A 14,739-nucleotide genomic window follows, 5' to 3' on the forward strand; every position below is an offset into this window, starting at 1 on the left:
AATCAGAGGCAGCTGTCTATCGTTGTCTATGATTGGGGATCATAAGTTGCCATTTTCCATTTGGGTTTTATAGGATCTTGTTTTCTGTTTAGTGTCTGTACCTGACAGAACTGTGCGCTTTCGTTTTCGCGTTGTTGTTTTGTTTAAGTGGTTTTTGAATAAAAGGAATCATGAACACTTACGACGCTGCGCTTTGGTCCACTCCTTTCGACGAGAGCCATTACACAGAGCCCCTTTCTGGTTATCTTATCATTTTAACCTGCTGCATCAATTTAGTCAAAATATAAAACATATTATTTAACAAATCTGTTAGAACCTTTAAAAAGTTGGTGCTGGTTTATCAGCTTAATATTTGGTACTAAAGCCTTTACTTGGATCTACCTTCATTTTAAAGGTAGAACATTTTGAACTGCCTCCTACTCTGTCCCAGATGCTAATATATGTTTGAATGATGTCTGTGAGTATAACAGACCTCACATGGCAGGCAAAAACCTGAGAAAAATCCAACCAGGAAGTGGGACATCTGGGGTTTGTAGTTTTTCAAAGCCTGGCCTACCGAGTACACATTGAGATATGGATGAGGTTGCACTTCCTTGGGCTTCCACTAGATGTCAACCGTCTTTTGAAACTTGAATGAGGATTCTACTATAAAGGAGGGGCTCATGAGACCTGTTTGAGTCAGTGGTCTGGCATAGTGCCTCGGTCTCATGATGTGTGCTCCCGACAGAGTTACCTCTCGTTCCAGTGCCTTTCTGAAGACAAAGGAATTCTCCGGTTGGAACATTATTGATGTTTTATGTTAATTTTACGATTGATTCCATACATCGTTTGACATGTTTCTAAAGGACTGTAACGGAACTTTTCGAGTTTTTGTCTGGATGAAATGCTCGCGCCTCATGAAGATGGATTACTGGACTGAACACGCTAACAACAAGTGGCTATTTGGACATAAATGATGGAACTTTATGGAACAAATCAGTCATTTATTGTCGAACTGGGATTCCTGGGAGTGCCTTCTGATGAAGATCATCAAAGGTAAGTGACAATTTATGGTGTTGTTTCTAAATTTGTTGATTCCAAAATGGCAGCTATTCCAAAATGAGCACCGTTCTCAGATTATTTCCGTAAAGTTTTTAAAATCTGACACAGCGGATGCATTAACTTCTTGCGTCGAGCCATCCCGGATCCGGGATCGTGAATACAGCCTCAAGCTCATTACCATAACGCAACGTTAACTATTCATGAAAATCGCAAATGAAATGAAATTAATATGCTAGCTCTCAAGCTTAGCCTTTTGTTAACAACACTGTCATCTCAGATTTTCAAAATATGCTTCTCAACCATTGCAAAATAAGCATTTGTGTAACAGCTAGCGCGGCTAGCGTAGCATTTAGCGTTAGCATCAGCAGACAACATTTTCACAAAAACCAGAAAATCATTCAAATAAAATCATTACCTTTGAAGAACTTCAGATGTTTTCAATGAGGAGACTCTCAGTTAGATAGCAAATGCTGTTTTTCCTGAAAGATTATTTGTTTAGGAGAAATTGCTCCGTTTGGTGCGTCACGTTTGGCTACCGAAAAACCCCCGAAAATTCAGTCTTCAAAACGCCTAACTTTTTTCCAAATAAACTCCATAATATCGACTGAAACATGGTAAACGTTGTTTAGAATCAATCCTCAAGGTGTTTTTCACATATCTCTTCATGATATATCGTTCGTTGAAAGCCTCCTCTCTCCTCTCAATCACTGGATGACTGCGTGCAGCTTGTAGATTACGCACCAAATTAGACAAAGGACACCGGGCGGACACCTGGTAAATGTAGTCTCTTATGGCCAATCTTCCAATGATATACCTACAAATACGTCACAATGCTGCAGACACCTTGGAGAAACGATAGAAAGGGCAGGCTCATTCCCGGCACATTCACAGCCATATAAGGAGACAATGGAAAACAGAGCTTCAAAAATTCTGCCCATTTCCTGGTTGAAGTTTCATCTTGGTTTCGCCTGTAGCATGAGTTCTGTGGCACTCACAGATAATATCTTTGCAGTTTTGGAACCCTTAGAGTGTTTTCTTTCCAAAGCTGCCAATTATATGCATAGTCGAGCATCTTTTCGTGACAAAATATTGCGCTTAAAATGGGCATGTTTTTTTATCCATAAATTAAAAGAGCGCCCCCTATATCCAAGAAGTTAAGGAGAAGTCTATCTTTAATTCTGTGAATAACACTTGTATCTTTTATCAATGTTTATTATGAGTATTTCTACTTAAATCACCAGATGTTTTGGAATCAAAACATTACTGCACATAAAGCGCCAATGTAAACTGAGATTTTTGGATATTAAAATGCACATTATCGAACAAAACATACATGTATTGTGTAACATGATGTCCTATGAGTGTCATCTGATGAAGATCATCAAAGGATAGTGATTCATTTTATCTATATTTCTGCTTTTTGTGACTTCTATCTTTGGCTGGAAAAATGTCTGTGTGTTTTTTCGACTTGGTGGTGATCTAACATAATCATATGTTGTGCTTTAGCTGTAAAGCATTTTTGAATTCGGACACGATGGGTAGATTAACAAGATGTTTATCTTTCATTTGCTGTATTGGACTTGTTAATGTGTGAAAGTTACATATTTCGAAAAAATATGTTTTGAATTTCGTGCGCTGCCTTTTCAGCTGAATGTTGTCGAGGTGTTCCGCTAGCGGTACCCCTGCGCTAGAAAGGTTAATCAGTCCAAACTTCACTAGTCATAGGTGTCCCGTTTCCAGAACCCCACACCCTGGGCTTTTAGTTAGTCACTAGTCGTAGTGAGAGAACCCCACATGATGGCAGGTCCATATAGATTCACAGCAGCCCCCCGTTAGGACCCCGTGATTTCTTTATCGATTGTTGTCAAGAAACATTAGTCTCAACCTTACCTCTATTTGTTTTAAATGACGCATCCATTCCTCTGGCCCTCCCAGTCAGACGGGGATCCGATCTGCTCCGTCTAGCTGGCTTCCCCAGCTGCATCTAATGCAACTCCCGTGCACGGTTAACCTGGATTTCTCCGGGAAAAATCAGGAACAATCAGCAAAATGAAGATTATCATCCCATCCTCGTCGCCAAAAATGTTGTGGAAATGTTAACCAAGTGAGAGACTTTCTTTTTCCCCCCAAAACAATCAAATGTTCCTGTCTTTGACTCGACCTCCCTGCCTTTCCTGTCTCTCCCCAGCTGAACTATCTGTTCAATTAAAACACACAACACAGGCCTGACTTCACCATCATCATCATCATCAACAACAACATGTATGTGTCACATCTATTTAATCATCGATAGTTACTCAACAGACTTATAAATAGTTGGTAAGTCATTACAACAAAGAGACATTAATCAACACGAATAACAGCAACCAATAACTAATTAGCTAAGTTAAGTTTATACATAAATACACTGAGTAATGCTGTTTTCAAGTCAACTGCTATATTGCCTCATGTTAATGAATCTGTCTGTATTGTAAAGTGTTACCTAACAATTCCTAAGTATTATTCAGTTGCAGAAAAATAGTGAATATACTGTATATTATATATATATACTGTATATTATATATACTGTATATTATATATATATACTGTATATTATATATATATTACTGTACATTATATTATATATATATACTGTATATTATATATATATATACTGTATATTATATATATATACTTTATATTATATATATATACTGTATATTATATATATATATATATATATATATATATATATACTGTATATTATATATATATACTGTATATTATATATATACTGTATATTATATATATATACTGTATATTATATATATATACTGTATATTATATATATATACTGTATATTATATATATATATATATATATATATATATACTGTATATTATATATATACTGTATATTATATATATATACTGTATATTATATATATACTGTATATTATATATATATACTGTATATTATATATACTGTATATTATATATATACTGTATATTATATATATATACTGTATATTATATATACTGTATATTATATATATACTGTATATTATATATATATACTGTATATTATATATACTGTATATTATATATATACTTTATATTATATATACTGTATATTATATATATACTTTATATTATATATATATACTGTATATTATATATATACTTTATATTATATATATATACTTTATATTATATATATATACTGTATATTATATATATATACTGTATATTATATATATATACTGTATATTTACAATCAAACTCATATTGACAGACAGAAGACAAACATACAGTACATGTAGAATGGCAGGTCTGTAGTAAAATATATAACATATATATATAATAATATATAACATACAACTGCAAATGAACAGAGAATCCACACTTCTTATTGTTGAGACTGTGAAGATACAGGCTGTGACTGCAGCTATTCAATAGCCTGTGTCTGTCTGTCTGTCTCTTTCTCTGTGTGTCTGTCTGTCTCTCTGTCTGTCTCTGTGTGTCTGTCTGTCTGTCTCTGTCTCTGTGTGTCTGTCTCTCTGTCTGTCTCTGTGTGTCTGTCTATCTCTCTGTCTGTCTCTGTGTGTCTGTCTATCTCTTTGTCTCTGTGTGTCTGTCTCTCTGTCTGTCTCTGTGTGTCTGTCTATCTCTCCGTCTCTGTGTGTCTGTCTGTCTCTCTCTCTGTCTGTCTGTCTCTCTCTTCATCTCTGTTTGTCTGTTTATCTCTTCGTCTCTGTGTCTGTCTATCTCTTCGTGTCTGCCTATCTCTTCGTCTCTGTAGCTGTCTGTCTCTCTCTCCGTCTCTGTGTGTCTGTCTGTCTGTATGTCTGTCTGTCTCTCTCTCTCTTCGTCCTCTGTGTGTCTTTCTGTCTCTCTTCGTCCCAGTCTCTGTCTGTCTGTCTATCTCTTCGTCTCTGTGTGTCTGTCTGTCTTTCTCTTCGTCTCTGTGTGTCTGTCTATCTCTTCGTCTCTGTGTGTCTGCTTATCTCTTCGTCTCTGTGTGTCTCTCATTGTCTCAGTCTCTGTCTGTCTCTTTCTCTCTCTCTCCATCTCTGTGTGTCTGTCTGTCTCTCTCTCTCTCTCTGTGTCTCTCTCTCTCTCTCCGTCCCTGTGTGTCTGTCTCTCTCGCTGTCTCTGTGTCTCTCTCTCTGTGTCTCTGTCTGTCTCTCTCTCCACCTGTCTGTCTCTCTCTCTCTCTCCGTGTGTCTGTCAATCTCTCCATCTGTGTGTCTGTCTCTCTCTCTCTGTCTGTGTGTCTGTCTCTCTCCGTCTGTCTGTCTGTCTCTCTCTCTCTCCATCTGTGTGTCTGTCTCTCTCTCCATCTGCCTGTCTCTCTGTCTGTCTCTCCCTCTCTGTCTGTGTGTCATCTCTCTCCGTCTGTGTGTCTGTCTCTCTCCATCTGTGTGTCTGTCTGTCTGTCTCTCTCTCTGTCTGTGTGTCTGTCTCTCTCCGTCTGTGTGTCTGTCTCTCTCCGTCTGTGTGTCTGTCTCTCTCCGTCTGTGTGTCTGTCTCTCTCCGTCTGTCTGTGTGTCTCTCTCTCTCCGTCTGTGTGTCTGTCTCTCTCCGTGTGTCTGTCTCTCTCTCTCTCTCTCTCTCTCTCTCTCTCTCCCGTGTGTCTCTCTCTCTCCATCTGTGTGTCTGTCTCTCTCCGTCTGTGTGTCTGTCTCTCTCGTCTGTCTGTGTGTCTCTCTCTCTCCATCTGTGTGTCTCTCTCTCTCCATCTGTGTGTCTGTCTCTCTCCGTGTGTCTGTCTCTCTCCGTCTGTGTGTCTGTGTATGTAATGTAATCATACTGTACATGAGTTAAAATGGTCCGCTACAGACTCAAAGCATTAATAGTTACATCAACAGAACTACATGTTGTGAAAACAGAACTACATGTTGTGAAAACAGAACTACATGTTGTGAAAACAGAATTACATGTTGTGTTGCACTATTGAGGTAATGTGTGGAACGTTTCTATTATCTTACAGTGACTGCATTTAAATAGATTTGATATTATTTAATAAGTTGTTCAATCTAGAGACTCTATTGCAGGAGCTTGTCTTGTGTTGGTCCTGCCTCGCAAAAGAGCCAGCCAGTGGATGGTTCCGGAGGATTCTCTGATCAGTACAGCCCGTCCCAGCCAGTGGATGGTTCCGGAGGATTCTCTGATGAGTACAGCCCGTCCCAGCCAGTGGATGGTTCTGGAGGAGGAGGTGTTTCAGATGGTCTCTGTGTGCGTGTAGCCCTCCGAGCTCTGAGCGACACCAGATTCAACAGTCTCTCCAGCTCATCTCCTGACTCAGACCTCTCTAGCCTTGAACCGTGACCGCCAACTCCCGACCCCTGGGTCACCTCCAGGGGCGCCCAGGCGTTCTGTCCGTCCCAGGCCCTGAGCGGGGGTAGCAGCTGGGCTGGGTGGAGGTTGAGCCCTGGAGGAGGAGAGGGGTAACCCTGGTAAGCAGGCCGTGTTGGGGGAAGAGTATCATAGTGGTTCTGGTCAGGTTCTGGAACAGGGTCTGGGGCAGGGATTGTATCTGGGTTGGGTTCACGGTATTCTTCATACACTGGTGAGGAGGTCTCCTCTCGATCAATAGGTTGGTGCTCTTTCTCTCCCTCGCTGGAGTGGACTCTTTTTTCGACCGTGAATACTCTGTCTATCCCGTACCCTGTCCCTGTGTGCCTCTCATACCGCCTCTCGTACTTTCTGTCTGCTGTGTGTGGTCTGGCCACCCCTGTGCCCCCTCCGTCTCTACACTCACTCCTGTTTCCTCTTCTGTCCCCTGAGGGTTGATCTCTTCTATCAGCTGAACCATAGCCTCTGTGAACTCTCCCTCCATATCTTATATCTCTCTCTCCCTCTCTCTCTCCTTCCATCCCTCTCTCTCCCTCCATCCCTCTCCCCATCCTTCTCTCTCGCTCTATCCCTCTCCCTCTCTCTCCCTCCATCCCTCTCTCTCCCTCCATCCCTCGCCCTCTCGCTCTCTCCATCCCTCTCCCTCTCGCCCTCTCCATCCCTCTCCCTCTCTCTCTTTCCATCCCTCTCCCTCTCTCTCTTTCCATCCCTCTCCCTCTCTCTCTTTCCATCCCTCTTCTTCTCTCCATTCCTCTCCCTCTTGCTCTTTCCGTCCCTCTCCCTCTCTCCATGTCTCTTTCTCTCTCTCTCTCAAACCCCCTCCTCTCAGCTGAGAGTGACCTGAGGCTTCTTCTGTCCCCTGAGTTTCCTCTCTCTCTTTCCATCCTGTACCCCCCCAGCCCGTAGTCCAGCTGTAATGAGTACACGCTTCCTGCTCTGCTGAACGACGGAAGGTCATCTGTAATGTCACAGTGTGACCCCCCATCGATGCCAGGTAGGCGGAGCCGGGACGGGGACAGCCAATCAGACGACTCCCACTGGTAGGCTGGAGAGGAAGAGGAGGGAGAATGTTAGAAGGTTATTGTACGTGTTGTGTGTTATTGTACATTATAACATATCAGGGTACATGTTGGCTGTATTGGTCAGGGTACATGTTGGCTGTACTGGGGGTCAGGGTACATGTTGGCTGTATTGGAGGTCAGGGTACATGTTGGCTGTATTGGTCAGGGTACATGTTGGCTGTATTGGGGGTCAGGGTACATGTTGGCTGTATTGGAGGTCAGGGTACATGTTGGCTGTATTGGTCAGGGTACATGTTGGCTGTATTGGGGGTCAGGGTACATGTTGGCTGTATTGGGGGTCAGGGTACATGTTGGCTGTATTGGGGGTCAGGGTACATGTTGGCTGTATTGGAGGTCAGGGTACATGTTGGCTGTATTGGGGTCAGGGTACATGTTGGCTGTATTGGTCAGGGTACATGTTGGCTGTATTGGGGGTCAGGGTACATGTTGGCTGTATTGGGGGTCAGAGTACATGTTGGCTGTATTGGGGGTCAGGGTACATGTTGGCTGTATTGGGGGTCAGGGTACATGTTGGCTGTATTGGGGGTCAGGGTACATGTTGGCTGTATTGGGGGTCAGGGTACATGTTGGCTGTATTGGGGTCAGAGTACATGTTGGCTGTATTGGGGGTCAGGGTACATGTTGGCTGTATTGGGGGTCAGGGTACATGTTGGCTGTATTGGAGGTCAGGGTACATGTTGGCTGTATTGGGGTCAGGGTACATGTTGGCTGTATTGGGGGTCAGGGTACATGTTGGCTGTATTGGGGGTCAGAGTACATGTTGGCTGTATTGGGGGTCAGGGTACATGTTGGCTGTATTGGGGGTCAGGGTACATGTTGGCTGTATTGGTCAGGGTACATGTTGGCTGTATTGGGGGTCAGGGTACATGTTGGCTGTATTGGGGGTCAGGGTACATGTTGGCTGTATTGGGGGTCAGGGTACATGTTGGCTGTATTGGGGGTCAGGGTACATGTTGGCTGTATTGATCAGGGTACATGTTGGCTGTATTGGGGGTCAGGGTACATGTTGGCTGTATTGGGGGTCAGGGTACATGTTGGCTGTATTGGGGGTCAGGGTACATGTTGGCTGTATTGGGGGTCAGGGTACATGTTGGCTGTATTGATCAGGGTACATGTTGGCTGTATTGGGGGTCAGGGTACATGTTGGCTGTATTGGGGGTCAGGGTACATGTTGGCTGTATTGGGGGTCAGGGTACATGTTGGCTGTATTGGGGGTCAGGGTACATGTTGGCTGTATTGGTCAGGGTACATGTTGGCTGTATTGGGGGTCAGGGTACATGTTGGCTGTATTGGGGGTCAGGGTACATGTTGGCTGTATTGGTCAGGATACATGTTGGCTGTATTGGGGGTCAGGGTACATGTTGGCTGTATTGGGGGTCAGGGTACATGTTGGCTGTATTGGGGGTCAGGGTACATGTTGGCTGTATTGGGGGTCAGGGTACATGTTGGCTGTATTGGGGGTCAGGGTACATGTTGGCTGTATTGGGGGTCAGGGTACATGTTGGCTGTATTGGGGGTCAGGGTACATGTTGGCTGTATTGGGGGTCAGGGTACATGTTGGCTGTATTGGGGGTCAGGGTACATGTTGGCTGTATTGGTCAGGGTACATGTTGGCTGTATTGGGGGTCAGGGTACATGTTGGCTGTATTGGGGGTCAGGGTACATGTTGGCTGTATTGGTCAGGGTACATGTTGGCTGTATTGGGGGTCAGGGTACATGTTGGCTGTATTGGGGGTCAGGGTACATGTTGGCTGTATTGGTCAGGGTACATGTTGGCTGTATTGGGGGTCAGGGTACATGTTGGCTGTATTGGGGGTCAGGGTACATGTTGGCTGTATTGGTCAGGGTACATGTTGGCTGTATTGGGGGTCAGGGTACATGTTGGCTGTATTGGGGGTCAGGGTACATGTTGGCTGTATTGGGGGTCAGGGTACATGTTGGCTGTATTGGGGGTCAGGGTACATGTTGGCTGTATTGGTCAGGGTACATGTTGGCTGTATTGGGGGTCAGGGTACATGTTGGCTGTATTGGGGGTCAGGGTACATGTTGGCTGTATTGGGGGTCAGGGTACATGTTGGCTGTATTGGTCAGGGTACATGTTGGCTGTATTGGTCAGGGTACATGTTGGCTGTATTGGGGGTCAGGGTACATGTTGGCTGTATTGGGGGTCAGGGTACATGTTGGTGGAGAGCAGGTACTGTAACATTGCAGCTACAAATCAAAGTGAAAAAAACCCCATTGTCTTTATTTATGTTTTTAAATGCTCTTACAATCCACTACTTAGTACTCTGACGAACTCCACACAAATGTCATCCTGAAATGAACATCGACAGTCTCAACATGAATGTAAATAATTCCAGCTCACGAGAGAGCCTTCAGAAAAAGCCTGACATTTCATCCTCAAAGAGGTAGATAATGTTTTAACTTCCCTGCCAAACAACAAGGAAAGTGGATCAGACGGTGTCACCTACGAGACTTTAAAGACCACAAGGCGCCAGTCCTCCCATGTTCATCAGATGGTGTCACCTACGAGACTTTAACGACCACAAGGCCCCAGTCCTTCCATGTACTCATGCATATCTTTAATGCCTGTCTGATTAACTTCTTGCGTCGAGCAATCCCGTATCCGGGAGCGTAATCATAGCCTCAAGCTCATTACCATAACGCAACGTTAACTATTCATGAAATGAAATAAATATATTGAAACACAAGCTTAGCCTTTTGTTAACAACACTGTCATCTCAGATTTTCAAAATATGCTTTAACCAAAGCTACACAAGCATTTGTGTAAGAGTATTGATAGCTAGCATTAAGCCTAGCATTCAGCAGGCAACATTTTCACAAAAACAAGAAAATCATTCAAATAAAATCATTTACCTTTGAAGAACTTCAGATGTTTTCAATGAGGAGACTCTCAGTTAGATAGCAAAGATTATTTGTGTAGGAGAAATCGCTCCGTTTTGTTCATCACGTTTGGCTAAGAAAACCCCCCGAAAATTCAGTCATTACAACGCCAAACTTTTTTCCAAATTAACTCCATAATATCGACAGAAACATGGCAAACGTTGTTTAGAATCAATCCTCAAGGTGTTTTTCACATATCTATTCGATGATAAATCATTTGTGGCAGTTGGGTTTCTCCTCGGAAGCAAATGGAAAAATACACGCAGCTGGAGATTACGCAATAATTGCGACGGAGGACACCAAGCGAGCACCTGGTAGATGTAGTGTAAAATGGTCAATCTTCCAATGATATGCCTACAAATACGTCACAATGCTGCAGACACCTTGGGGAAACGACAGAAAGTGTAAGCTCATTCCTGGCCCATTCACAGCCATATAAGGAGACATTGGAACACAGCGCCTTCAAAATCTGGGGCACTTCCTGTTTGAAATTTCATCTTGGTTTCGCCGCTAGCATCAGTTCTGTTGCACTCACAGACAATATCTTTGCAGTTTTGGAAACGTCAGTGTTTTCTTTCTGAAGCTGTCAATTATATGTCAATTATATGCATAGTCGAGCATCTTTTCGTGACAAAATATCTTGTTTAAAACGGGAACGTTTTTTTATCCAAAAATTAAAAGAGCGCCCCCTATATCCAAGAAGTTAATGGAATGCTACCTGGTCTCATGGAAGGGTGCTCTAAAACACAGAATACACCCAACGATACAATGCTCCAGCTGATCCGTCTACATGGAGAGACATCTCCCTCTTCCCCTCTGTCTAGAAAGTGTTTAAGTGCTCGCCCACCTGCATACTACCATGGCTGGTAGATGCAGGTATTCTCTCTCCCAAACAAAAGGCCTTTATAGACAGACAGGGTACGAACGAGCATGTTTTCTTCCTTAAAACTGGAATGGGATGACATCAAGCATGAATCGTTTGTGTTGTTTCTGGACATTGGCGATGCCTTCGGTGCTTTATCACAGATGATCAATGATTTTGAGGAAATACTGTCTCAGGTGGCCCAAGCGAAGATTCAACATCCGTTTGCCAATGTGAAAGTTCTGAGCGATGGGGAAAGTGTGCTATGCCTAATAAACAAACCCACCTCCTCACGTTGTCTTCCTGAGACAACGTGAGGAGGGTTCAGGTGTTCCGGGTGTTGAGTGGATTGGCTTCCAGACTGACTCGCCTGTTGAACATGGTCAACAGTGACGATGTGCCAGAGCCTCCCTCCTTCTGGACCTACGGAGGCAGAAGGTTCCACGGGCCAGAGACACAGAGGACAGTTTCCTGGGCTTCGGGAGGAAGGCCAATGGGAAAATTGGACACTGCGGGCTGCTGCAGGCTTTGGACTAGTCTCGCGTAGCCGTACTTCCAAAATCACCATGTTCAGTTGGAGATCTGGAGAATTTTTTTATTAGCCAAAATGATTTGATTCGCTGGCAGCAAGATTGTGGGGGGGGATGTTACATTTCAAGACCCCTCGCCCACATGCCTGTTGGCGTTTTGCAGAGTTGTCAACAACAGCAGAAAATGGAAGAAAGCCTGGAGGACATCACACACACGCGGGGACACTTGTCAAACCGAAAGGTGCTTCAACTCACAGTCCATATGGCATCAGAACATAAAGTTAGAACAGTCAGTCACCTGGAGTGTTGTAGGTCTGCCCTCCATCCATACCTGGCACTGAGAGACACAGAGACAGAGAGGGAGAAACAGAGAGAGAGGACAGAGAAGGAGAAACAGAGAGAGACAGACAGAGACAGAGACAGAGACAGAGAGAGAGATAGACATAGAGAAAGCGAGAAAGAAAGAAACAAAGTGAGACAAAGATAGAGAGAGAGAGCGAAAGAGAGAAACAAAGAGAGACATTAACTACCGGTCATTAACTACCAGTTATTAACTACCACTCATGAACTACCTGTCATTAACCAACTGTCATTAACTACCTGTCATTAACTACCGGTTATTAACTACCACTCATGAACTACCTGTCATTAACTACTGGTCATTAACCAACTGTCATTAACTACATGTCATTAACTACCTGTCATTAACTACCGGTTATTAACTTACCACTCATGAACTACCTGTCATTAACCAACTGTCATTAACTACCTGTCATTAACTACCGGTTATTAACTACCACTCATGAACTACCTGTCATTAACTACTGGTCATTAACCAACTGTCATTAACTACATGTCATTAACTACCTGTCATTAACTACCGGTTATTAACTTACCACTCATTAACTACCTGTCATTAACTACCGCTCATTAACTACCACTCATTAACTACTGGTCATTATCTACCGGTCATTAACTACAACTCATTATCTACCGGTCATTAACTACAACTCATTAACTACCTGTCATTAACTACCTGTCATTAACTACTGGTCATTAACTACAACTCATTCATTACCTGTCATTAAATACCGGTCAGTAACTACAACTCATTAACTACCTGTCATTAACTACCGGTCATTAACTACCGGTCAGTAACTACAACTCATTCATTACCTGTCATTAACTACCGGTCAGTAACTACAACTCATTAACTACAACTCATTAACTACAACTCATTAACTACTGGTCATTAACTACTGGTCATTTAACTACCTGTCATTTAACTACCGGTCATTTAACTACCGGTCATTTAACTACTGGTCATTAACTACTGGTCATTAACTACCGGTCATTAACTACCTGTCATTAACTACCGGTCATTAACTACCGGTCATTAACTACCGGTCATTAACTACCTGTCATTAACTACCTGTCATTAACTACCGGGCATTAACTACCGGGCATTAACTACCGGGCATTAACTACCGGTCATTAACTACCGGGCATTAACTACCGTTTTTTTATTTTTTATTTTACCTTTATTTAACTAGGCAAGTCAGTTAAGAACTAGGCAAGTCAGTTAAGAACTAGGCAAGTCAGTTAAGAACTAGGCAAGTCAGTTAAGAACAAATTCTTATTTTCAATGACGGCCTAGGAACAGTGGGTTAACTGCCTGTTCAGGGGCAGAACGACAGATTTGTACCTTATCAGCTCGGGGGTTTGAACCTGCAACCTTCCGGTTACTAGTCCAACGCTCTAACCACTAGGCTATGCTGCCGCCCCAAACTACTGGTCAATAACTACCGGTTATTAACTACTGGTCATGAACTACCGGTCATGAACTACCGGTCATTAACTACCGGTCATGAACTACCGGTCATTAACTACCGGTCATTAACTACCGGTCATTAACTACCGGTCATTAACTACCGGTCATTAACTACCGGTCATTAACTACCGGTCATTAACTACCACTCATTAACTACCACTCATTAACTACCACTCATTAACTACCGGTCATTAACTACCGGTCATTAACTACCACTCATTAACTACCACTCATTAACTACCACTCATTAACTACCACTCATTAACTACCACTCATTAACTACCACTCATTAACTACCACTCATTAACTACCACTCATTAACTACCACTCATTAACTACCACTCATTAACTACCACTCATTAACTACCTGTTTTTTAATTTTTTAATTTTAAATTTTACCTTTATTTAACTAGGCAAGTCAGTTAAGAACAAATTCTTATTTTCAATGACAGCCTAGGAACAGTGGGTTAACTGCCTGTTCAGGGGCAGAACGACAGATTAGTACCTTGTCAGCTCGGGGGTTTGAACCTGCAATCTTCCGGTTACTAGTCCAACTCTCTAACCACTAGGCTACGCTGCCGCCACAAACTACCGGTCATTAACTACCGGTCATTAACTACTGGTCATTAACTACCGGTCATGTAACTACCTGTCATTAACTACCTGTCCTTAACTACCTGTCGTTAACTACCTGTAGTTATCTGAAAGCCAGGCCTCCAATAAGCCAATCTTCTGTTTAGAGGCATGCCACCGCTAAAATATATTATTAAAAAGGTTCTGGTTTTAACTTTTACACAGGGGTTCATATGAAATCCTTTTTCAGAGGGGTTCCTCGAGGAACCTTGTTCAACCGGTAAGGTTCTGCCAGTGTGGCAACCCAAAAAGGTTCTGCCAGGCACCTTTACTTCTAAGATTGTACGGGACACATCCCTTGTGTGTCCGTGTGAGAGGACAGTTACTGGAGTCTACAGTTAGTGTAGAGGACACATCTCATGTGAGAGGACAGTTACTGGAGTCTACATTTAGTGTAGAGGACACATCTCATGTGAGAGGACAGTTATAGGAGTGTACAGTGCAGCAATACCTTCATTCTCTATACTGTCCACAGTATTATTCACCAGACATATTACAGTCACTATGGAGGCTGAGAGAG

The sequence above is a fragment of the Oncorhynchus tshawytscha genome, linkage group LG33 (assembly GCF_018296145.1).
Source record: "Oncorhynchus tshawytscha isolate Ot180627B linkage group LG33, Otsh_v2.0, whole genome shotgun sequence".
Taxonomy (NCBI): domain Eukaryota; kingdom Metazoa; phylum Chordata; class Actinopteri; order Salmoniformes; family Salmonidae; genus Oncorhynchus; species Oncorhynchus tshawytscha.